Genomic DNA, 27,740 nt, shown 5'->3' with positions numbered 1-27,740 from the left:
TATTAATGGCTACTCCTGTAGAAGAATTTGACTGTGTGAAAGATGTAAGAACTGAGATTTTGATGCATTAAAAACAAGTTTTCTTGTACCCCAATAAGAGATATCAGCCAGGTCAGAAATGAGATGTTTCATACCTTTACTCCGTGTTTGCCGAAGTAAATGATGTGATGGAAGCTGTTGGAAGCGAATGGAATGGAGAAGGGTGGAGTCATCAGCATTGCATTATCTTCATTCTCCTTCAATAAATAATACATTACATCTAACGCTTGATACAAAGAACATACCAGCAATGTTTACCATATTGGTTTGACACACACACACACACACACACACACACACACACACACACACACACACACACACACACACCATCAAAACCTAACCCCCCCCCCCCGTTGATTCGCGAGGGCAGTTATAAAAATCTCTTGGCTACCTCTGGGAATCAAACCGTAACGTGTAAGCCAAATGCATTCCGATCTGACAGTATAAATGGCCGACGTCCGACGTAGCCCCATTGCGGTATACTGTCCACTATACTCAGTTTTTTTTTTTATCGAGGCGAAGATGTACTTGACAGATTGGCGATGATTGGCTGAATGCAACGTTGTTTCATTATCTCTTTATTATTATTCGACAACATATATCTGATGGGTAAATTTGGGTTAGTAAATGTTATTCGGACATGTTGCATTCAGCCAATCGTCACCAACTTACCAAGTGCATCTTCGCCTCAATAAAAAAAATTGAGTATAGATAAAATTTTAGGAAACCATTCTGAATAATATAATTGTCAGTAATTATCATTAGAATAAGAAAGTAAAGACTAGTTAACCCGTTCAGCCAGTGGACGTCCGTTATATTCTATTCTTGATACCTCAAGACAACTTAATAGAACTAAGGAGAAAGCCTAGATGGTTGAGTTAATGTAGGCAATATATAACCCCTCGACTCTGAACAGTTTCCCCTGACCTGAATAAAATTGTCTGAAGTTAGCTAAAACAAAGTTAAATGGAAGGAAGCATTGTCTGTCATCAAAATAGTCCAAAGCAGCCCCGCGAGGTAGTCTAGCTGAGTTAACTGGAAATACGGTGATAAGTTTAAGCTGATTAATGAAATCGTAAGGAACAGTTTACCTCTTTGACCACACTTACTTTTTTTTTTTCGGCCATAATTTTGTTACCTCCAGAAGATTGTATCTAGCAATGGGAGGTTATTGGAACTGGGGGGGATTTAAAATATATACACAGATATATATTCAATAGCCTTCACATTAACAAAAATCTTCCTTAAATTTGCTAAAATCACCTATCTCTACCACGAGTGAAATATAAATGATGTCCTCTAACAAATGAGGTTGAGGGAACCGTTTTGAAATAAATTACGTCATCCGACGGTGGCGAGATAAAGTCAGTTGAGGGCAGCTGTGTTTAATATAAGAAGGCATCAGTTGACTGAGAGGGCTGAAATAGTCCACCTTCCATGTTGGGCCTGCGAGGTTGTCTGCAGGGAAATTTAGTGGACTGCCCTGAACGAAATCCTTGGATGAGAGCAAAAATGAATAACAGGACAAAGTCTCTCTCTCTCTCTCTCTCTCTCTCTCTCTCTCTCTCTCTCTCTCCCTCCCTCTCTCTTTCCTGTTCTCTGGAATCTCCACTTGCTTCTTTTCAGCACTACGGCAGGCACGCAGCTCTCGTTTAGCTGCACACTTTCATTCAGTGTCAGTCCGACCCTCTAATAGAAGAGTTAACAGGGATTAGAAGTTCTGTATGCACAATGCTAGTCAGCTCTGGAATTATCATCTTCATTTTTTTAATCGCAATGTGAAGATATATCGAAATTTTCTGTTTATCATTGCTTTCTTTTGGTCAATGTTCGATGAAAGGGACAAGTTTACAGGCTTTTAACATAAGAATTTTCCCAGAAAAATACTCCGCGGTAGATTGGCATAAGTTTACTAGAGGGAATTTTTGGAAAATGATTGAAATCTTTTCTAGATTAAAAAAAAAAAATAAATAACTTATTCTTCAACCCAGTTTTAAGCATATGCACCAAATTGGACTGAAAGTTTGTAATTTAAGGTATAGTACTTAAAAAAAAATCGATTAAATTAATACAGTGTTTCAGTTTTAATCCCCATCCATAGAACATTCACTCCTAAACAACACAACACAAACATGTTTATGTACTAACTGTTAGTTTGATGTTCCTTGCTATTAAGGTTGGGGCAGTGCTGAATGCGATTTCGATTCATTCTTCCTTGTGAAACTTCCATGAAGTCTTTTGTGTGCTTCATGCTGATTCTTCTCATCTTTTTTCTGCCGGCTGTGGCTGGAGAGATGAAAGGGTAGTCCATACACATCATTAATTGTTTTTCACTGAGAACAGATGTGTTGGGAATATCCTACCTTACAACACACTCTCCAAAGGACGAGTAGATGTAATTCAACATGTTTTCCTTTGCAGTTGGTGTACATAATTTCCCATTTACTTTTCCCATCTAGCCCAATCAGCTATACGTCCTCAGTCTACACACCCTCCTCCCATCGTCCCTCGTTTTTCTCATCTGCCCTGTCCATGTAAAACCTAAAATATGAAACCAGAGGTAAATAGAATTAGATTGTTGAGGCCCTTGACTAGCCCCTCGTAACAGCCGCGGCGTACTTGGTGGTAATGAAATGGGTGAGGGACGGTGTTGTGTAGGGTGATGGGAAGGAAGAGGGAAATGCAGAAAGGAAATGAAAAGAGTGGAAGGGGGTGAAACATAAGTGTAGATAGGAGAAAATGAGAAAGAAAGGAAAAAAATTGGGAGGGAAGGAGGGCGTGAAAAAGTAAGAGTTGAAGGAGGAAGAGGTGAGTGAAGGAGAGCGAGAAAGATGGAGCGAATAAAAATGGTGGGATGACAAATGGAAGAGGGATATAAATGAACGTGGTACACAGGAAAACGAGTACATAGACAAAGGGATGAAAAGTGGGGGGAATGGACAATGGGTGAGGGTAGTGGGATGGAGAGAGTGCGAGAGTGAGAAAATAATGGGGCTAGGAAGGGACAATTGATTACAGGAAAGGGGGAGTAAGACCAGAAGAGAGGACAGTGTGTGAGAGTGATTATTTGGGGAACAAGGAACGACGGGAGTTAGAGGGACGGGGAGGTATGTGAAAGAGGGTGAGAAAAGGAGGAAAGAAGAGGGAAATAAAAGGGAGGAAGAGGATCACTGGGAGTGAGAAAGGAACAGTGTGTGTGAAGGAATGAGTTAAATGAGATATGGGAGTGGACATTGCATGAGGGTTGGAAAGGAAGAATGAAATGTGTGAGGAAATGGTTTAAAAACACAGAGGCTGGGGAGTGGTTAGGGGTACTGATGAGAGGGAAGGAGGAAATGGGAAAGAGAGAGGGGCTGAAAAAGAGTGGGCATAGAAAATACAGGAAAAAAAGAGTAAATGAATGAAGGCGTAAAAGAACATGAAAGCGAGGAGGAGTATGATATTAGCGTGGAGAGAGGAAATGAGATAGAAAGGAAATACTACAAGGGAATGGAGGTAATAGAGAGGGGAGGAGCGAGATGAAACGGAGAAGAGGGAGGAAAAGAATATTGGAGGGGAAAGAGAGGAGGAAATGAAAGGAGAAAAAATAACAAATAAAAGAGGCATGGGAGTGAGGGGAGGAAGACTGGAAAGTGAAGAGGTACGACTGGGGGAGAAATGAAAGGAGAGGATAAGGAAATAAGGAGGAAGTTTGGGACTAAGGGGTGGCGCAAGAGAGGGGCGAGAGAGAGGAACAGGACTGAGAAGGGGAGGAAAAAGTGGGTATCGGGAAAAGAGCGAGGGAAGCTAAAGAGGAGGAAGGATAGAAAGGAAAGGGGGAAGTGAAATGAGTGAGAAGAAAGAGAAATGGAGTAGGAAAGGGAGTCTAAATAATGAACAGAGAAGAAGAGTAGGATGGGAGGCGGGGGGGATTAAGAGAGGAAACTCAGGAGGAGGGAGGAAAATGGGAGGACGGAAGGGCAAAGAGAAGAAAGATATCCTATTGGAGAATGAAGAATATGAAGGAAGGAGGGGAAAGAAATAAGTTGCGGGGGTAGAAGGGGATGGAGAACGGGAAGAATGGAAGGAGAAGCGTGGGAAATGGGAGGGGGGGGGTGGATGACTGTGAAGGAAAAAGTGCAATGGATTACGAAGGGAAGAAAACAGCAACAGACCTATTGGTCTTTTGGAGGGTTTTTCTAATACGAAAGGTTGTAACTAACGTAACCACTCTATGATGTAAAGACAAGGCTAAGAAAGAAGGAAGGTTCCATCCCCCCCTACCAAACCCCGCAGTGGAAGCTGGCAGGAAATAGTGAGAGGAACTACCATACAGCATAGTAAAGATGTCATGGAAATTTCTTAGGAAAGGATGAAAGGAAATAATTTTCTACATTAAAGTAACCTTCAAGGTAAATGTATCTAGTCAGCATAAGGCAGAACTAATACTATTCTGTGGTCACATTGTCCATGGTTTATTCTGTAAGACATAATTCAGAAAGGTATTGCTCAGAAGAGGACATGCATAACTGGGGATTAAAAGACAAATACTTGATATCATAGCATACAGTATTGAGAGACAACGCGTTCCATATATTTAAATTACTGCTGAAAAGTTGTGCTTAGCCTCATGTAAGTAGAAACTCTTAATAATTTTTTTTTTGTCCATTGCCTCTACTATAATATGACTGATATATCATTCGACATCTATATTATAATATCCTTCAAAGATCTGAATATTTGAATTAAATCTTCTTGTTGTCTGAAGAGATAGGGTAAACAGAATCGGCTCTTCTAAACTTCCTTGATATGGGTTATTTCCCAATCTGAGTATCATTTTTGCCACGTTCAGCTGTATTCTCTGAAGTTTTTCCATGTCTTTTTGCTTTATTCGGTGACAAGATCTAGACACGACACTCGAATTATGAGTCTACTAAAGAATTGACAAAGTCAGGGAAATACCTTCAGATAAATGTCCAAATCCTGTGCATATGAATCTAATTAATTTATTTGATATTTTAAAAGCCTCTGCACGTTGTTGCCTTTGTTTAAGTGCATGTGTAAATATAATTCCTAAGTCTTTTTCATGGCTCACATTTTCAAGTTAAATATTATTTATAGCATAGCTGGCCCCATACATTTTACTGCCAAATTTTAGCACCTTACATTCACTAATACAAAAATCCATCTGTCAAGTTTTGGCCAGTTACACAGATTATCAAGATCTCGCTGAATTGCTTACCTTTGAAATGTTGTCTTCTGTAAAAACGTTTTCTGTCATTCGCAGATTTTGATATCTTAAACAACAATTTTTTATCTATATCATCTACTGTATACATGTTAAACTGAGACCAAACAAGGAAATCAGTGGCACTCCTGCTGTAACGTCAATCCAGTCTTATCTTTTTTTATATTCTTCTTTTTTTTACAAGTCTTTACTTTTGTCTTGAAAGGCAATTGTAATCAACCCATCTGAGAATATTGCTTCAAAAAGCATGTGTGTTTAATTTCTAAAGGATTTGGTGTGTGTGTGTGTGTGTGTGTGTGTGTGTGTGTGTGTGTGTGTGTGTGTGTGTGTGTGTGTGTAGAACATTGGAGCATTGTTAAATGCCTTTAGAAAATCAAGACAGACATTGTCAACATATTTTGTTGCATTGCATCTGTTCATTATATTTTTAAAAATCCAACAGACGTAGCCTATAAGGTAGGAGCATTTATGCGAAAATCCATGTTATGAAAGTCTGATGAAATTTTTTTTTCATAAGTGTTTCACAAACATGCCTTTGATAATATAAACCGGAGAAACTGCAGGAGCTGTACCTCCAGTTTCTAAAGTAAAAAATGGTGCATTGGGAATGTTAAGAATTCTCACTATTTCAGGTTCATAGTAAATATTCTCACTGTTTTCTGTGACTAAAACGTCTGGTGTTGATGATACTACCGTCTTGCTTCTGATGTACCTGACAAATACTTTTGGGTTTGATTTTTTTCAGTCAGACAATGCTTAATAGTAGCACTGCACCATTTTGGCTAGGTAATAGTAGCATGCCTCCTTTGAGCATTGTAATAAATAACTTTACTATTCTTTTCAGAACAAGGCATATGAGACAGGGAGGAACAGGGCAGAGAAGGGGAGAGGAGAAATACAGTATGTGAGAGGGAAGGATGAAAAGATGGAGAGGAAGGGTGGAGGAAATGGAAGAGGAAATGAAAGAGAAGGGGGGGTATACTGTAGAAGGGAGTAAAGGAGGGAGAATGGATGATACGATAGTGCAGAAAGAAGAAAGCAGAGAACTGAAGTAGGAAAAAGAAGACAAGCTAAGGAAGGATGGGGAGAAAGAAAAAAATGAATATAAAAGTAAAGTAATGGAGGAGGAAAATGAAACTCCGAATGAAGGGGAGGAATGACAGGGAAATGAACATGGGAAAAAGAGAATGAAAAGGAGCAGAGAAGGAAAAGGGAAACAGAGAGAGTGGGGGAAGAAAGGAGAGGGAAGTTAAGGTAAGGAAGGGGGACGAAGGAAGGAAGAAAGGAAGGGAAATGATAAGGAAAGGGAGAAGGGGAAAGCAGATAGCACTGAAGAACTGTAATATTTGGAGGAGGGAATGATTAAGGGATGAAGTAGGACAGATGAAAGAAGGAACGAGAGGAGAAGACATGGGAAGGAAGACCGAGAAGAAAAGGAGGAGGAGGAAAGAGGGGAAGAAAAGTAGGAGGCGAAAAGAGAGAGAGAGAGAGAGAGAGAGAGAGAGAAAGAGAAGGGAGGTGGCACGGAAGAGAAGATAGAATAACGGAGGATGAAGGGCGAAAGAGGAAGAACTAAATGAGGAACTGAGGTAGTATAGGGCTGAGAACGAAAATTAAAGAATGGATGAGGCACAAGAAAGTACGAAGGATGACAACGGAATCAAACAGGAACTGGCCTATCAAACCTCTCGAGAATGCTTGTTGTAGAGCACGCTATAACTGAGGTGTATGAGTCAACGGCAATGATAGAAAGCCGAAAAGCCCATTCCTCCAGCATACCCGCCAAACCCTCCAGCCGAAACCATTAGGAAAAAGTGAGAAACATGAACATGCGTTATAGAAAAAAACTGTCATGGAAATATCATAGGAAAGGGTAAATGGGAAGCTATATTCTGCATTAACCCTTGGCAGGCGAACTTCCCCTCCCCCCTCAGCGGTTGAGTTTAGATAGACCGGGGCCTATGAGACCCACACATTAAAAAAAAAAAAAAAAAATCTATATTTGATTACGGAAAGTGTTGTACTTCATGTTAAAAAGTAACCTTTTCTGTGCAGTTTAAAGTATTCAAATATGATAATATACAGGTATAGTCTTGGGTTTGTGCCATAAGCCACTGGAAAAAAGAGTGATAGCTTTTTTTGGAAAAAATAATTTATCTCCAATCAATATTTTCTTCAACAATTGATATTGGACCAAATCTTATGAAAAAATCTCAGAGTAAAAAGTAATAACATATAAAATGAGAAAAAAAACATCATCATAAGGACAATAGTTTTTTCAGGTAATGTTGGCTAATTTTGGAGAAAAATTTCAAATGAAATTAGTAATACTTGTATTACGTCAGAAACACTTGCATTAGATCTAAAAATAATGGAACGAAGCATACATTGGACCACAGAGTAAAGGTTTACATACACTGGACATTTGAATTTTTGGTCAATACAAATGATGAAAATACCAAATATAATTGGCCTTGAAACAGAAAAAAAGGAAATAAATTTGAGGCACAGTTTAGACAGAGGAAAGGAACTTCCCACCAGAACAAACTCAACGAAGATTCTTCACGTTATATGGCCACTTATCTAGTAGCTATGACATGTTAACTTTGAATGTTCCCCACAGACTAATTGCCACAGTTACTGTATGCCGTTTTTTATTATACTACAGTAGTATGGCATCATTTAGCTGGGCATCCTACAACCATCTTGAAATCTTGAAACTCAACAGTTGACTTAAGTTAACTGACACAGTTATCTTCATAAAGTCATTATTTTTCAGTGTATACATAATAGCATTTAAGTAATATATGGAAAGAAAATGGCTACACAGTAAGGGTAGACAGGGGCCTGCAAGACCCACACATACCTCACAGTGAGCACACAGAGAGCGCTGCAACACAGGGACACCCTTTATCAACGATGGTCCGACGCCGATTGAAGGTAGATTGAAGGTACTGAGAGAGCCAGCCTCCTCCTGCCTGTACAAGTTGTGGAGAACCATTAAAGAAAAATGGTGTGGGTCGTCGGGGCCCCGGTCTGGCTGTCCTGAGCTAACAATCTGTTAGGGAAAAGTGCTATTATTTGTTTAAAATGTTGTCTACTTCCCGTACTCTCTGTGATCTGGATTTGAGGAAACTGCAGTTAATAAGCTATCTTATCATAATTCAGCTATGACGTGGTTAAATGAGAATTAGAAGCTAGGTGACCTATGTATCCAAGCAACTCAAAGCCATTACTTTATCACACTCTACTGCATTACTAATCCCCATTCACTGAGCTCTGAGCTCAATTGGCGCGAGTAGCACCAAGACAAGGGTCTATTGACGCCGCTGATTGTCTGGCAGTAATGTCACCATAACCCATGTCCGTCTCTGTAAACTTTCCTCACTGAACCCCATATCCCATTTCTCTTAGTTGTACCTCAACTATATCACGGGGCACACAAATCTTAGAGTACTGAACTCTGCATTGATGGTGAAACTAAAACATGTTTTCCAAAATACACAATAGTCAAAAGAAAAAAAACTAACAAGAGTATAAATCAAGCGCCTGATTATGAAATATTAATACCACTTTCGATACATTTTTTTTTTTGTTCCAGTAATAGACTACGTAATGTAATTAAGCACTTATTTTCATTCAAGACATGCTTCTGACAATGACAGTGCTGCCAGATATTAGATACACAAAAAATATTTGGTATAGGGAATTATTTATTTTAAGATATAACATCCCATTTTGAGCAAAGTACTGATAAATAATTCACTTATTTCTCTACCAATTTGTGACAACCTCTTCTGACGATCCTCGTGTGTTAAATACACTACTCGACAAGGCTATCAGTTCAGAAACAAAAATGCCTATCCCGAGGCAATAACGTGGCGCTGATTTCAAGTATGATGTTAATTTTGCTCTAGCATGTACAGTTTTTTTTTTTTTTTCTGAACTCACTATCCTCACACACATCCCTATACTGTAGTACAGTGGTCCTTCTTTTTCAGCGCTTTATCTGTTCTCTTTATACATCTTTATATGCAGTATATGCAGTGTACAATATCCAACATATACATTGCCAGTTGTCTACATCCACTATCTAAATTATGTCTCTGTAAATTCATTATGCTTAGTGTAACTCTTATTTCAGATTTATGGGTTGGCAATTCCTCCTGGATGTGTGAATGATCCCAGTGCTCTCTGTTATATATGTGAAAGTTTCACTCCAGAGAAGCAGCAACAGAAGATCACGTCCCTTGTAAAGACAGCTTATCTACATTATTTTGGCACTGCTATTAGCGACCAAGACAAACAGTGGGCACCCCATATCTGCCGCATGACTAGTTCCAATGCCCTTCACAAATAACAAGCAGGAAGGACAACAGGGATGCCTTTTGAAGTTCCCATGACGTGGAGAGGACCTAGTGACCACTCAACAGATTCCTACTTTTTCACGACAAAAGTTGTGGGATTTTCTTCCAAAAACAAAACCAGCATGGTTTGTCCAATTTACCATCGGCAATAAGACCTGCCCATTCCAAGGCCACCAAAAATAATTGTATGTTCCTGACTTCAGATGATGACAAAGGTGAAGAGGCACCTGGAGCAGCTGCCTCTGATTCTGACTTCGAATGTCAGCCATTGATAAAGTACCCCATCTAGTCACACTAGGACACCTTAACAATCTTGTACGTGACCAAAATATATCAAAACAACAGTCAAAACTACTCACTTTGAGATCGCAAGAATGGAACTTGTTACATCCAGACACGAAGGTGGCGAGATTCAGGAAGTAGCAATAAAATGAAGATTTTTTTTTTTCTTTCAAGTCAAGCGGAGGAGCATGCTACTGTAGCAATATTGCTGGTCTGTTCAAAACCTTGCAGAGGATTCATGATCCTGACGAATGGTGACTCTTTACTGACTCCAGTATATCGGGTATAAAGGTTGTTCTCCTCCACAATGGGAACATGTTACCTGCTATACCACTTGGTTTAGCTCCTGAAATGAAGGGAACGTACGAACCAGTGCAAAAACTCCTCGTTTTGATTGAGTACAACGAATTCTGATGGAAAATCTGCAGCTATTTGAGAGTGGTACACATGCTACTTGGACTGCAAGAAGATTTCACGAAATACTGTTGCATTTTGTGTTTATGGGATTGCCGTGATGTGCAGCAGCACTACATCCAGCTTGAGTGGCCTCCCCAAAGTTCCTACGAAGCTGGTGTACACAGAGTATAGAACGAACCACTCATCCAAGTGGAAGATATCATACTATCATACTTCCACCTCTACACATCAAGTCAGACTTGATGAAAAACTTCATCAAAGCCATCGATAAGACAGGTGCATGCTTCGCTCACCTGAAGAAAGTCTTCCCTCAGATTAGCAACACCAAATTGAAGGAAGGCATTTTCGTTGGCCCATAAATTCGTAGCCTGATAAAAGACAAACACTTTGATGCAACCGTCAAGGCAGACAAACTTAGGGCTGGGAGTTTTCTCAAGAAAATTTGTGCTTTTTTTTGGGGGGGGGAGGGAGACGGCCATTGCAGTAAAAATTACATGGAAATCATTGAAAAACTCCTGGTTGCGTACCATGAACTTGGTTGCCGCATGTCCCATAAAATCCATTTTCTTCACTCACGTCTCGTTTTTTCCCAAAAAACTTGGGTGATGTCAGGGACGAACAGGGTGAAGGTTTCCACCAGGATATTGAAGTAATGGAACAAAGATACCGAGGTAGAATGGAGTGCTTCCGAAAAGCCTAGTATTCCACTAGATGGCTTCACGACTAGGACAAACACATTCCCCGCGCTGTTTAAAAAGCATATTTTTCTTTGTGAAGCATCTACATTGTTGTGTGATACTGTGAATCACAGTAATGTCATATATCGTAATATAAATAATACAAATAGAACACGTATATATAACGTAGCTTGAATTGTTTATATTTATCATAAACGGAAATTAAAACATCACTGATGGCACATGATGGCAACTCTCCCTTTCAGTGGTCCAATATTATTTAATATCTGCTACATTTATTGCAAGTTAGGTTCTTAATACATTGTTTATTCAGACTGTATATTACGCCTATTGGGTATTTTGACTCATTCAGTCTCTATGTGGGTAGAAATTTAATATTAAGTAAATACTGGGACTCAACAATTTGTTCACTCCCTTCATGCATGCGCACCACAAGACAGTTCCGTGATGCCCCTCAGATCCTCCAAAGCAAGTACAGTACCTTACTTCATCTAACCGAACCAGACCACTAGTCTAAATTGTATTACTGTATTTTAAGCTTTAGTCCTCATGCGTTTCTTTTGAAAAAAAATCTCTCATGAAAAATATTAAACACGGGACAGTCTTGTGGTGCGCATGCGTGAAGGGAGTGAGCAAACTGTTGAGTCCCAGCATTTACTCAACATTAAATTTCTGCCCACATAGAGACTGAATGAGTCAAGATACCCACTAGGCGTAATTTAAAGTAAACAAACAATGTATTAAGAACCTAACTTGCACTAAATGTAGCAGAAATTAATTAATATAGGACCACGGAAAGGGTGGGTTGCCATCACATGCCATCAATGATATTTTAATTTCCGTTTATGATAAATATGAACAATTCACGCTTCGTTATATTGTACATGTTCTGTTTGTATTATTTATATTACGGTATATGACATTACCATGATTCACAGTTTCACACAACAGTGTAGATATTTAACAATGAAAAATATGCATTTTAGACAGTGTAGAGTATGTGTTTGTCCTAATCGTGGAGTCATCTAGCGGAATACTAGCTTCGAAAGCATCCCATTGGCACTGGTATGATGGCGGACTATTGTTGAATGCTGACACAGGAAACCGTTGTAGTGCTCAAGAAGAATTAATAAAAAAGCGTACTGCGAATACCTGTATTCACAATAAAATCTACATACTGCGGTGGAATACACTTGATTTTGTTTCTGCATGGGACTTTTACATCCTAATTAATATATCTCGATTTAATAAATATTCCCGGCGTTACCAGGCGATAGAAGCAAATTAATTTCTGACTATTGGAAAAAATTTCAAGGCTAAATTTAAGAAAATCTGTGCGTGATAGAGAAAAAGTAAAAACTTATTTGAAATCAGCACTGTAAAATTGAAACCAAATCACCCATTCTCATTTCTGAACTAGATAAAAAGTTGAAATTTATCGAGTAGTTATATTATTCAATGTGACCGTCTGCAGTGCGCATACAGCAAGAAAACACCATGTGATTTTTAAAAAGCGAATGCAGAAACGTACGAAGTGTAAGATGTAATTCGACTTTCTTCCTCTCCTAAGCCTGTACTGACAAGCAAGTCCGCCACTGTGATGTCAGCTGCAAGCAGAGTTACCAGATATCGCTGCATTTGGCTTTCTTCTTCTTCTTCTTTTTTTTTTTTTTGCCAATATCTGTCACCTCAGAAACTGAAGTTGTCAAAAACTTTATTCAATTCCTTAAAGTTTATGAAGCTAACTGATAAAGGTGACAGCAGGCCACAGATATCACTGTGCCAGGATCTGGATATATACCACCAAATTTGGGCAGCTTCGATATTTATGACTGTTTCCTAGCAGCTTACACAGGGTAACCTTTATGCAGTTGGTATTTTGTTCTGTATATTTTCTAAATAATTTTAGACTTCATACAGCATACTTACAATAAAGCATATTGAATGATATGTGGCTGGCCTTCTGGCCAGGTTGTCAGGTGCTTGGAAGTATAATTGACATACTGTAAACATTTCATATAGGGATTTGTGTTTTCATCAGATGAAATTTAGAAAACGACAATATATTTTTGGCAACTTTATCCTGGGGCCACACATGATGTGGGAGGATGCCAAATATGGCAGTATCTGATAACGTTGCTTAGGGCTCACACAGGACTTCGTCAGTCTGGGCTGGGGGGGGGGGGGAAAGAAGATGGGTATATACCTTATGACCTACCTGTTACTCCACATTTATTCTTTATGACATGCATGGCAGACTACATTGCATCGAATATTAAGGAGAACACCAGATTTGCAGGAAAATTGTTTTTACAAATCGGTATTAGTGCCTTGCTCAACCTTGGATGTTAAATCTTCAAATAAATCATTTCCTGTCCCCCATATCTGATTGTATCATCTAACAGCACTGTCATATTCCAGGGCATTTGCTGAATGAGAATAAACGTTTTATTACAATACTGAATTCATCACTACAGCAATAAAATCAGTAGTATGGAAAGGGTGGTAGGAACATTTCAAAACTAATCTCTTGACATATTCCTGATAATAATTTTTCTTTTTGACTATTCCATATTTTCGAAAATGTGTTCCATAACCAATGCAGAATCCAGTGCTGTAGGAAAATTGTTTCCCGCGAAATAGGTGAGCTACAAGTAAGAGAAATGGGATATGCAGTTCAGTGAGGAAAGTTTACAGGTACGAACGAGGGTTATGGTGACGTTACTACCGGCCAGTCAATGACATTAATACATCCTTATCAATATCATGGTTTTACCTGCTCCGACTGCACTTGCAGTGCTCAGTGAATGGGGGTTCAAGCTTTTGTTCCATGTTTTTCATAATGCACACGCAGTAATGTTTGAAATGTTTGCCAATAACTTTGTAACAACTAGCTCTAATGCAGTTCCAACTGCCTAATGCAAAGCATCCATGAGCCATCATTTATATTTTCTTTATTAAAGGGGAAAAACATATACTCGTGGTCTGCGCTGTGTCATGTTAAAAAGATTTAACTCTTATAACGATGCTAATATGGTTTGTTCCTATACTGGGTTATCCTTATTATTTTTTTTTTTTTTTATGATGGTGGCCAAAACTGAATACAATACTCAATATTTGGGTGTACAAATGAACTGGACAAGGTGAGGGTAATATTCTGTGATAGGATTTTAACTGTTCTTTCAGTAATTTCTCAAACTTTACTGACTCTGTGTACTATACACCTGGTATTAAATCATTCCCTATGATTTTTCCAAAATAATTTTCTTAATTTACAAACTCTTGCAGAAAAATATTCATGATGTAGTTAACTTTATTACTTTTCTTTCCAATGATTAGGCTCTTGCATTTTTCAGCTCTGCATTAGAATGTTTACTGTCTTTAGTAAAATTAGACAAAAATCTAAAAAAAAAAAAAAAAAAAATGTGATCCAAAACTAAGCCCACTGAGTCTGCTTGTAACATTCATCCGGTCTGATACCTTCTCATTAAATGGGACTCTTTCTTACTTTATTGCTTTTTAATCCACCGAGGTGCATTGCAACGACCACTATGGACATAGGTTTCTCATGAAGCCTTTTACGAAATGTAGACAAATTACATTGTCGGATTTTGTTTTATCGTGCAAGGAATCAGCGCCATTAAAAATGAGATTGGTAAGACATGAGCGATTTTTCCTAAAGCCAAGCTCTGACCCCCTGATGATATTATTTTGTTCCAGATGCTCAACTAATTCGTCTTTATTTATGGAGGGAGGAAATGGATGAAATAAATAAAGCAGGTGAGAAGTGGGAAAAAGGGGTAGGGAAGGAAGACAGAGTAAGGAAGGAGGGGGTGAAAAGGTGAGGGGAGGAGAGATGAGATGAGGAATTATGAGGGGGAAAAGGTGTGACTTTCTTATATCTGAGTGGCAAGGGCAAAGAGAGGGAGTGGTGAGATTGAGAGGAGGAGGATGGAAAGACGAAAATGAGAGGGGAAATTGCTGTTGTCAAGAAAACTGATCGACGTTTGTCACTTCAAATAGTGCCCTAAGTCTTTCAAAAGTATTAGTAGTTTATTCAGTAAATCTGAACGATATCTTGAATTTATTGATGCCCATTTCTCATATCCAAACCCTGTCAAGAGCTTTAACCTCTTCAATCCGATGACGTATTTTGAGTTTGCTAGTTGCTATTTCCAGATGGTTTTATTCAGGTATGCTAGTTGCTATTTCCAGATGGTTTTATTCAGGTAGAGGAATTTGCATAACTGGAACGGTTAGTTACAGTCCTCAGCTTTTTTTAATAAGTCCTTCCTTAATTCAGTAGTATTGTCCGGTGGAACCAAAGCTAAAATATATAATGCATCATTCAGTTGACTGGCTAATACGTTGTTTAACAAAAAATTAGAGATATCCTAAATTTGAGGGAGTTGTGCATTTCTTCAACTCTACCCCCAAGACTTATGCACTCTTTTCAAACATGGCCTCAATTTGAGATTTCATTGTTTTGAATGCTATACTGTGACAACCACTCAACACAAGAATATAATGCTCGCTACGAAGAATTGTTACGGACTGTAATGCTACGAATTACAACTTCCAAAAGAACGAAAACCTGCACACTTTAAAAGTAATAGATATATGCTACATTATTCAGCAGTTGATGAAGACATTAGGTGTTGGAAAGGGAAGCCTTCATGCAATGACGCTGTTATAGCCGAAGTGACTCCTGTGCCATGCTATACAAATGTCCCTCATCTCTCTCGCTCCCTCCCTATCCCCCGAAAGGAGCATGATGGACTGCGCAATAATGGCAGTATCAATGTGCTGTCCCTTAAAGGTTTACATCGACATGAGTGCAAGGCAAAAATAATAGTAATAACAACAACAACAACAATAACTTAGACATATGAATCTTCTGGAGCTTGACTCCTCAACTGACATAGGTGTCTTTGAGTCGAGGACGTTAGTGAAAGAAAATCAAAACTAATTTTCCGTAAGAATCGTGATTAAAGATAGGCTTTCTCATTTTGGGAGAACTTGTTTTCCCTGGGTTGAATAATGTTGTTTGACCTTAACCAGGGTTGAGTTTGTCTGGAGATGTATAGCCTACAGTATTTGTTCCATTCTAACATTTTATATATTTCTAACACATTTTTCAGTCGATTATGTGCGTATGTGAACGCTTGTAGGGATAAACGGATTACGAAGAGAATAAACAGGGATACAATCAATCGTATATTGTCCCTTTCGGAGCGTAGGGATCCGAGACTTGGTTACCATAGAAGATTACCAGGTTGATGGCTGCTTCATCACCCTATTTATAATAAATACATTACGTGATCGATAAAAACCCAGTCACCTTTTTGGGACTGAACCTGTGTAAGGCCTTTACTACGACTGGGGCATTTAACCACTAGACCAGCAGGAATTACCCGGTAGATAGTTATCTCTTAAGTACTGTATGTTGGAATTACGCATTTCTTTTGTCATATCTCTGGGAAATTTTCTTATTGTATTCAGGAACGAACGCAAGTAAGTACTTCGATAATTAATTGTTTTAATTACAACCGCATTAGATGTCATTTACTGTTAATTACTTCTGTTGCCAGGGGGCTGCATGCTGCTTAAGAGAACATATTAGTATTTTCAGTGCGAAAAATCCCTCCTGTCTCAGCAAAATCTTTTGGAGATAACAAAAATACAGTAAAATGAAGTATTCATTACTAGGAACATTAAGCAAAGCTATATATGCGTCACAGCTCACATTCACTTCATCTGAGCTTTATGAACCCCTTCAATTCTGTGCCGTTCCTTTAAAGTTTATTAATAGTCTACCCCACGGTAAATAAGGTTGTTTGAAGGTAGGAAGATTAATGTAAACTATAGCGCTGAGGTGGCTAACACACACACACACACACACACACACACACACACACACACACACACAAAGATACTGTTGTCGTTTCAAAAATTTATGAATAAATTACACAGGAAATCTGAAATGGTGTGGTAGGTGAGGGCGCCCACCATCCATTCACTCGATATAGTGCTTCTCTCAGGTGTCTGCCCTTTCCTCCGTCCTTTCCGTCCATCCTCTTCTTTCTTTCCTTCATTCCTTCTGCCTATGGGTGACTTTAGACTTCCTCTTCTGTCTTTCTTTCCTTCATTCTTTCCTATTCCTTCTGCCTGTGAGTGACTCTACACTGAGTGACAAGCCAAATGGTTTCCTTTACACCAGAAAACCATTTACTACGCTGAGTGGTAACCATGTAACCTAATCTTGGCGCCTGGTGGTTTAATGGGCAGTTATGGCGCTCAAGCCGGACTGAGCCGGTGAAGGTTTTATATCCAAAGGGTGGTTGGGGTTTATTGCTCACGTAATGCCACGCAGGGATGAGTGAGGCTGGTCACTCTCATCTTAAATGTCAGGACCAATTTGTCTAGCCCCGGGCTCATGCGCCTCTCATGGGGCAACGTAGGATTGGATGATGAATGAATGAATGAATCTGAAATTAACTCAGGAGTACAGTTTACTATCATTAATCAGAATATTATGTACCACGTCGTCACTCACGACAGCGGAAGTTTTGTTTACTCGTATTCGTTTACAGATACCCGGTACGTCTAGTTGTCAAATTCTCCGAACAGCCCAATATTTCTCGTATGTTTTAGCCCGCCAAGGAAAATTCAATTATGAAAAATTTAATGTTTTTAAATGAAAAAAAGAAAAAGCTATCATGTTTATCAACATATAAGATCGTTACATGAGAGGTGGTTCTCTGATGGCGTTTCTGTCACATTCCAGTATTATTTTACACTGCAACCAGATGATGAACGCCTGGCGTGAACAGCAAATTTATTTATGGTACGAGAAACAGGAACGTCAGCTGCTCACGTTCGTCAATACTGGGGTTTAATTTTTTATAGTACGGTCCTAACTTTGTCCGTTACTCTCTGGCTCAATAAACTATCTTAGAAGCAGTATTGCCCCATACCCTTCTTTCTTATTTCTTTCGACACATGAAAATCTTCAGCAGGACTCATCATTAATTTTTAACAAATGAAACTCATTCCTACATCATTTTTTAACATACTTGGAGTTTCATTCTCTTCGATATTCATCCGTCCCTCGAATGGTGACATAGGCGGCATGCCGAGGGAGGAAGCTTTAAGTCAAATGTTTTCGTAACAGATTTGCACACACTAACAACTTTCTCTCTCTCTCTCTCCCTGTGTGTGTGTGTGTGTGTGTGTGTGTGTGTGTGTGTGTGTGTGTGTGTGTGTGAGAGAGAGAGAGAGAGAGAGAGAGAGAGAGAGAGAGATGCAATTTGTCGTGCTGGGAAAGGAATACGTGGGAAGAATGCGAAAGTGTTGTGATATTGTCCCATATTAACTTATTAAGTCTGGACCAAAGTCTGATGTGGTGGCTGAGTGGGAAATAGGGGGGCTTTATGAAGACCTGGCTGGCGAGTTAAAATTACTTCTGCGGAAGTGAAATATTTCATGTTTTTATGTCACTAGACGATTTTATTCAGGATCATGTATTAATTCCAATGAAAAGTCACCATACTGAATATTTCTTAATTAAGAAGGACGGAGATATTTTGTCACGTGGTGTCTTGTACAAAATCAGACTGACAAAGTCCAAGATATCAAACTGTTTTCTACTTCAGCGTGGGATCAAACTCGCATGCTTTGAAACAAGAAACCACTCCTCTAAAATGTTGACCCTCACTTTCCTAATTGGACACAATTCAGATTTTGATATTTCCATCACTTAGTTCAGCATGACGTGTGAGACGCCCTTATTTTCTTATATTTACTATTTTAATACTCTTAAGTTGCCAGTTTTACATTATTTTCTTGAACATTTTAATAGCTGGGTAATGATCAGCTTCCAAAAGCTCGATTATATGAAAGCAGACTTACATCTACTGCCACTGTTTTTGTGAGTATTTTGTGATCTTGTGTACAGCACATTTGGCCGCCTCATAATGGAATGTCCCTGTTTGGGGAAGAGCTTCAAAAGGCTTACTGTATTCTCTGCCGACATCTTACATTGAAGGGTTAATGAAGATTTTTCTTTTTTTTTACTCATCCAGTTCGAAAAGTCCATGGTCAAATCAATGCAGTCGTTGGTGGTATAAAAATAAAATAAAAAGACATGGTATACAGTAGAGGGAATTAATTAGATTGTTTTCATGTTGAGCAGCCGTAGGACGTCTTACCCAGACTGTATACAATAGTCTGGCATTAGTCACCTTGCCCGAGCAGAAGAGGTTAACTCCTTCACTACTAGAAACCTTAGCAAAACCTTTTAAGCACTTCAGTCAGTCGGAGTTTGAAGGTATATATTTTGTTTATGGATGTCTCCAGACAGTTTCATTCAGTGTCAGAAATTACCTAACTAATCAGGGAATTTATTACAGATAGAGCAAATCCCGTCAGTCTACAAATTTCTCCTAAAACTTAATGTAAAGGCCTGAGGTCAGAAAGAAGAAAAACAACTTGTATATTGAAAGGCGACGAAGTATTTGCCGCTAGTTAAGAAAAGTCGCTGTACTAAAGGGGTTAAGGGAGATCTGCTGTAACAATGGGGTTGTAGCAAGGGAAAAAAAAATCATTTAATACAATACGCTTGAGCAACTCTTAATGAACATGCATGTACATTGCTTTCAGCCACAACAGTAATTTTCCCAACACATATTGCATTTCCACTTACATACACATTACATATGATTCCATTTGGTAGTAATGATGCCTGTTTTACGAATTGCAGCCACGCTATGTTTCCAGTTATCATGGGGCCAAAGTCGGAACTCCTATCCCCTCTTCTATCTCTGAATAAAATGTCGCTTTCCTTAGGTATATTGTTGCCTTCCATTACACACACACACACACACACACACACACACACACACACACACACACACACACACAAGCGTGCGCGCTTTTGCTTTTCAGAATCCACAGATTTCTTTCCGTTTCGTCGGAAGGGAATTAATGAGATTACAGGAGGAAGTGAAGCGGGGAGATAATAAGAGAAACTGGAATGGAGACACTAGGAGGAAATGGAGAAATACCAGGAGGAAGTGGAGTGACAACAGAAGGAAGTGGAGTGATAACAGGAGGAAGTGGAGTGATAATAGGAGGAAGTGGAGTGACAGTAGAAGGAAGTGGAGTGACAATAGAGGGAAGTGGAGTGACAATAGAAGGAAGTGGAGTGACAATAGAGGGAAGTGGAGTGACAATAGAAGGAAGCGGAGTGACAATAGAAGGAAGTGGAGTGATAATAGGAGGAAGTGGAGTGATAATAGGAGGAAGTGGAGTGACAGTAGAAGGAAGTGGAGTGACAATAGAGGGAAGTGGAGTGACAATAGAAGGAAGTGGAGTGACAATAGAGGGAAGTGGAGTGACAATAGAAGGAAGCGGAGTGATAATAGGAAGTGGAGTGATAATAGATGGAAATGGGAAGATACCTGGGGGAGGCGAGATACTAAGTTCAAGTGGAGAGATACTACGAGGGAGTGAAGTTGAAAGATACTAGATGGAACCGAAGTGGAAAATACTAGAGGGAAATGCAGTGGAGATATACTAGGAGGTATTGAAGTGGAGAGATACTAGGAGGAAGTGAAGAGGAGAAATACTAGGAGGAAGTGAAGTGGAGAGATACTGGGAAAAAGTGAACTGGAAGGATATCAGGGGGAAATGGAGAGATACTAGCATGAAGTGAAGTTAGAATAGGAGGAAAGGGTGAGATACTACGAGGAGGAGAGATGTTAGATACAATGGACAGATATTTGGAGGAATTTATAACATTAGGCGGAATCAGAGAGAGACAACGAGGAAATTGAGTGGAAATGGAGGGGCACTAGAGGGGAAGGAGGAGATACTAGGTAGGAGTGAAGAGACACTAGAAGACAATGGAGAGAAGGGAGAAAGCAGTAAAGTGGAGATATACTTGGATGAATTAGACAGGTACTAAGGAGGAAGTGAAACGGGGAGATGTTAGGAGAGAGAGGAGAGATAAGAAGTGGGTAGTAAAAAGATATTTGAAAATGGTGACAGAGGGGGGAATGTGAGAGATTTTATGGTGGTCGGAACATAAGTTAATAATGAGACAGTGAAGAGTAGAAAGTACTGTGAGGAAGCAAAGTACATAATTAAGAGACGTAATGTGAATAAAACGGTACAAGGAGAGAACACTTTTTAAAAAAATATTAGAACGAGGAAAATGAGAAAAAGCTTTATGTACATGTGAAAAGTACAAAAGCATAATCAGATGAACTTACGCATCCACAATGCTAGTAGTTCACTGCATTATAGCAAAACATCACTTACAGTATAAGTATGTGAGTGTACGTGACACTGAGAGTAGGCCTATAAGTGGTTTATTTGACAATGTTAACTCATTTCCCAAGATATATATATTTTTATAGTTATGAAACACGTCTCGTATTGAAAGATAAAAGGAGAATATGTCTAACCATTCAGGCCTGAAGAATCCACCCTAAAAAGAATATAATCGCACGGTAGCAGTAAAAGCAAATATTAGAATTTTATCTTTGTACTGTATTGGTTAACAATAATTTGTTCATGCACAGTTCTTGTTTCTCAGTTTTATAGCTGCGAGTATTAAAACTCTCTCTCTTTATGTATGTTTGAATATAAATATGTATACACGTATATACTGTATGTACTATATATGTATCGAATATCCAGATCCGCATCCGCGGAGCATCCGCATCAAGATGAAAATCTGCATTTACATCTGCATCAACATCCTCCATCACAATAAAATCCATTATCAGCATCAGCATCCGCGTTTTTATCCGTACATAGGAAACGAAGGTGTTGCGGATATCTAGATATTATGAAAACTCGAACTTTGCTAAATTAATAATAATAATTCTTTTATTCTCTGACTGTATACGGATGCGCTGTATTGTCACCGCCATCCCTAGCACATAATCCGCCAAAGTGTAGCCATAACTAATCCACAGTTGCCTAATCTCTCTCTCTCTCTCTCTCTCTCTCTCTCTCTCTCTCTCTCTCTCTCTTGGTTATCTTTCATTCAGGATCAAGTCAAATTCTGTTCATATTTTCAGCACTATGGCACTGATTGAATTACAGTAGTATAATTTTGCGATTACTACATCTTAAAAGTATCCTTTACATCAAAACATTCCAAACGCATCCTGCGATAAGTCTTTTATACTAGTCCAAATCTGCATGGTAACCGCCCACTTGGCAGCTATGGTTCAGTGGAAGTAATCCTGCCTTACTTTATTTGTACAGTATTTTAACGTTTTGTAACTGTGGTATTTGGTGTCGAAAAACCACAGTGAAAAACAATAGACAATGTTTTATTTTTTTTTTCTGAGTAACAAAAAAGTAAAATGAGGGGATGTTGGGGGACTGGTGACTGGTATGTGTCTGTGTGATTGCACGGCTGACTACACCAACACTCATCACCACCTATTCCGCCAACAAGGTGTTTCTATGATTATCAACAGTACCTAGCCTTACTTTTATGACTGTGGTGCCTAAATACAAATTATTCAGAAATTAGGCTTCTACACTCGCCCAGATATGAGTGAAACCTATCCACTTGGCATCTTTGGATTGGAGAGAGAGAGGCTCACGCAGGTGACTGATCATCACCACAATATTGTCTTCTACAGGGAAGTGGTTTATTTATTTATTTGAAGTTTCGTACATATCTCCGAGTTATACATAAATCGTACGTCCGTGAGTGCATCAGTCTTAAAATTCTTAAAATTTTGGTTGATAGGAATCAACAAATAATTAACTAATAGCATCACTCTACGTGAGCGAAATAATTAAAAGTGGAAACTGGCTCAGCTTCCTATCACTCCATGATAACGTGCTGTTGTCGTGGGCAGCTGAAAGTACTGTTACTAGTGAAGAATTAATGTATAGTATGCAATGTAGAAACTGGAACAATCACACCAATCTGTTTGAGGTGGTTTAAGTTTAGGTTGCATTATTGAGCTTGTAATTTTACGTCAAGTATGGCGTCAAAAAACAGCTCAGTGTGGAAGTTCTATGTGGAAAAAACAGATGAATATGCATAATGTCTTGTGTGTAAAAAGATGTACTCACGAAAAGGACGTGGAACCATATCTTTGAAAAATCATTAATTTGAAATCAATGCACAAGGAACAGTTTAAAGATATACCAGCAGTAGAAACAAACAAACAAACAAACAAAAAAGAGGAGAAAGCAGAGACAGAAAAGACCCGTTTAAATAAGATTAAGTCAGACATCATGGAAAGAAATTTTAAAGTGTTTTCAGAGTGCAAAACTGTGGAAAGTTGGTGTGCTAGCCCCAGATCAAAGGAACTAGGTAAGGGTATAGCAGAGATGCTTGTAATAGATGATTTGCCATTCAGTCATTCTGATGATCTAGGATTTATGAGACTGATAGCAGACACTGCTTCGCAATACAAGCTGAAGCAGCGCAACTTTTACTCATCAATGATTTGCAATGAAATTTACGATTCTGGACACAGTGGAATAAAACAATATAAAAAATAAAGTTTGATGCCAAATTTGCATTCACTACAGGTATATGGTGAGACACCTAAGCACGTGTTTTACTGATGAGTCTAATTGCACATGCAATCAGTGTGGACTTTGATCGAATCAACTTTGTGTTAGGTGCAGAACCATTATATGAAAGACACACGGGAGAGGATATTTCCAGAATGCCTGATATGTTACGTAAGTGGAACATATGAAATGAGAGTGTCGATATCGTTTTGCGTGATTTTGGAGCAAACATGAAAAGAACTCTTCCTGTCAGTTGTGAATAATTTGGCCTGTGCTATTCATAAAGAACAATTAGTGATTAAAAATGGAATAGCGTACAAGGAAGAGACTGAGGATGTCACTTGCAAATGACGCAGTATTGTTACACTTTTCCATCACTCAGCAATGGTTCAAGGTGAACTGAAAAATATCCAGGACAGACCGCAAGAACCGAAACAAAGTGTTGTGCATGCCATGCCCTAAAGATGGAACAGCACTTTGCAGACGCTGGAAAGAAGTCAAAATTAAATGAGTCACTATGTTTGTATGCTACCAGCAACTCCAAAATACAGTAGCTCACGTGAGCAACATAGACTGGCTAGTTCTCTTTAAATGTTAAATGCTTTACAACGTTATGAAGAATTCACAAAACAGTTGAGTGATTCTGCCTCTAATGTCGGTCTTGTGATACCTCTTGTGGTTTCCCTCACAGCTGCCCTACAGTCAGGCACAACTGAAAGTTAATGAAGAAACTGATATTACAGTTTCAGACTTTGAAGCCGATATGGAAGCAGATCAAGAGAAAGCCACGGAAGTAATAAACTTCATGAAACAAAAAACGCGAGCTGATGTTGAAAAAGATTGACAGGACATGAAAGTGATGATTTTTCAGATTCGCAATAAATATATATATATATTTTTTATTTTGACCACATCGCCAATCAAATTCAGTCATCAGTCGCTCTCGTATGTGAGGAGCGGAACACCAAGGCACATGGAAATCAAGAACCATCAAGAAAAGGAAAAGGGATAACAAATGAACTCTGAGAATTAGTACATCATTGTCTGAAACAATGAGCCTTATTCTTGACTCCAGTAGCGATGATGAAGAGAAAGACACTGAAGGAAATACTTTGGAAAACATTAAAAAGTACCCCAAGGAAAAGAGAATACAGGAAACAAGTGAACACAGACGGAAATCGTGGAGAGAAAAGAAGAGAGTGTATCCTGATTTGGTGAAAATTCAATCTCTCAGTCTATTGCCAGACGCCTTAGACTAATCCCGTAAGGGGTGACCACAAACAAATCGCCTCCATGTCGCCCTGTCCCCAGCCATTTCATTGCCCTGCTCCCAGCTCACACACCCCTCTCTCATATACCTCTTCACTCCATCCCTCCAGCTCATCCTTGGCCTCCTCCTTCCTCCTCCCTCCTCCCCTTCTACATCACTCACATATACTCTCTCGTCAGTCTCTTGCTCTCCATCCTCTCCATATGGCCAAACCACCTCAGTGTGTTTCTCCTAACGATTCCTGTCACATTCATGGCGAAAACTGCCCGCATATATCTTTGCTGTCCCCCAAGTAACGTTCCTGGTGAGCAGTTTTTCAGTGGTGCTGGGTTGATTTGCTGTGAAATAAATGAAAAAATGTGAGCGAGTTCTAAGAGAGAAGCCATTGAAACTTTTACTTTGAAGATTAATATTCTTCCATCTGAAATTCAAATACTGATTATACAGTATATGCAGTGCAAGTGATTATGCACAGACTAGCAATTTAAGCTAACCAATTTATAAAGGGCGGAGGCTGGAGAAAGTTGTTGGTAGGAAGCACGTAGAGCTGGGTACTCGTCCCGCATCCTGGTAACACACCACTTTATGTAGTTCTGTACAGTATGCAGTATGTTGCAACTCTGTACTTTAAGTTTTGGTGAAAACTCGTCACAGTGTATGTAAGATTACTGCCTGAATCACAAATTAAAATCTGCAATTATACATCCGTATCCGCACTCGCGAGGACGTAATGGTTTGACAACTGCATCCGCATCTGTATTCGTTATATGTAAAAGTCTGACATCCGCATCCCCATCTGCAAAATATGTACCTGTAAATTTGATATCCACGTCCGCGGATCTCTAAATTCAAACATCTGATACATCTCTAATATGTCTTTGTGTCTGTATTTATTGATGAATCTGTTTCGTTGTTTGTTAGTTTACATGTATTTCTTTCTTTTTCTTTGTCTTTCACACACACACACACACACACACACACACACACACACACACACACACACACACACACACACACACACACACACACACACACACACACCCAAGACAGTCACTGAAGATGTCATTGTATAAGAACTTAAGAAAGGTCATGGGATAAATGATGTTTATAATCAATGTGTGAGGAGTCGGGAAGAGAATGCAGGTCTTACAAATCTTCCTTTTACTTTTTTTCTTCTAAGCCTTTTTCTTCCATATTTCTCTTTCTCTTCCTCCTCCTGCATTTCTTCTTCAACTTCTTTTATGTTTATATATTTTTTTTTCATGTTCTTTTTTCTTCTGTATCCGTCAATAATTCCCTTGCACAGTCCAGGAGGTGTCAGTACCTAATCATATCCTAATAAACGAAACATGTCAAACTAACCAGTATTACGGAAGCAAGTTGAAAGGGTTGCAATTTCGTCCCAGTACTTTGTAGTGAAAGACTGACGAAGGGAGTGTATGTGAGTGAGGTGGAGGGGGGAAGAGGGAGGGCGAGGCCGAGGATGAGATGGAGGGATGAGGTGGAGAGGTATATGAGAGAGGGGTGTGTAAGTTGGGAGCAGGGCAGTGAAATGGTGGGGGACAGGGCGACTTGGAGGCGATTTGTTTGTGGCCACCCCAAACGGGATTGAGGCGTCTGGCAATAGATAGATAGACTTTGTAACCCTAAACAATCGTGTAAATGAACCGTTACTGCAACCAACTGTTCTGCAGTTTTAGCGTCTCTCTTTTCAACGCCATTTCACGCCAGAATTTGTGTATTGTAACACAGGGAGATACTGCCACTCACAAAAGTTCATGTGGGTCTGTGTGAATGTGACTGAATTCATTCCTCACCCCTTTCTGCTCACCAGCTCTGTGTATAGCCACGGAAAGAAGCAAATGAGCACATACAACAGAACTGTTCGTGTGTGTATGATGGCTAGAGACTCGTCTCACAAAATAGAGGTGGCAGTTGGATTCATCCACACGCACAGCGAACTTTTGTAGGATATGCCGTTGTTTATCCATTCAGTAATGATGAAGTTTTGCTATTTCTAGCCTTGCTATCATCAAGACATTTTATTCAAGGTAAGATTACCGATTGCTTGCACAACGTTAGTTTCATCCCTATGGTGAATCTCTCTCTCTCTCTCTCTCTCTCTCTCTCTCTCTCTCTCTCTCTCTCTCTCTCTCTCTCTCTCATTTTTTTGCGATATCCCGACCGTTTACTTCGTTCAACCCGAAGGCGTTTTTCCCATTTTAATTAAAGGGTTGTTGGTCATAAGAATAAACCGAGAGATACGTTTTGAGGCTGAACGGGTTAATGAAGATAATATACAGTATAGTTCTTTCAGTTCGAAATGTCATCCATGTTATACTGACTGACAGTGGCAAGAAAAAAAATAGTTTGTAGTTTTTAGCTTAACATTCAAGTTATTTCTTCAGTGTTACGATGTCCCTTTACTCTACCAACATTCAGTTTTAACATTACCGTTCGAGCCGAAACGAAAGTAAAACTACGTATTTCCTAGGTCTTAATTTAATAGTTCTACAGACCGTTCAACGAAGACATTATTAACTATGGTAGGTTGGGATGCCCTTCATCTACTCACTTGTATCCCTTCAGGTCACTGCACTTAGTGAGAGGTCAGACTGTTTCTTATAGCCCAGGAAATTAGATACTACACTGGGAGGTAGTCATATAACGAGATAGACACCTTACTACGAGCGAGCGAGCGATGCTAACTCTCTGTTAGGTTTGGAAATGAGCGGTCAGACCCGACCCGACCGTCACGCCAAGCAGAAGCTAATACAGTAACTTTACTCCTATGGAAAGTAGAGTTGAAATCCTTTCTGCGTGTGATATATTCATTCAGTAAATTTTGTTTTGTTATCAACAAAACACTCACCCATGAA

Source organism: Coenobita brevimanus, chromosome 30, assembly GCF_032717465.1.
Source record: "Coenobita brevimanus isolate Jiangsu-jjx chromosome 30, ASM3271746v2, whole genome shotgun sequence".
NCBI classification, from domain to species: domain Eukaryota; kingdom Metazoa; phylum Arthropoda; class Malacostraca; order Decapoda; family Coenobitidae; genus Coenobita; species Coenobita brevimanus.
The sequence above is the reverse complement of the archived record's forward strand: the minus strand, read 5'-3'. Positions refer to the sequence as shown.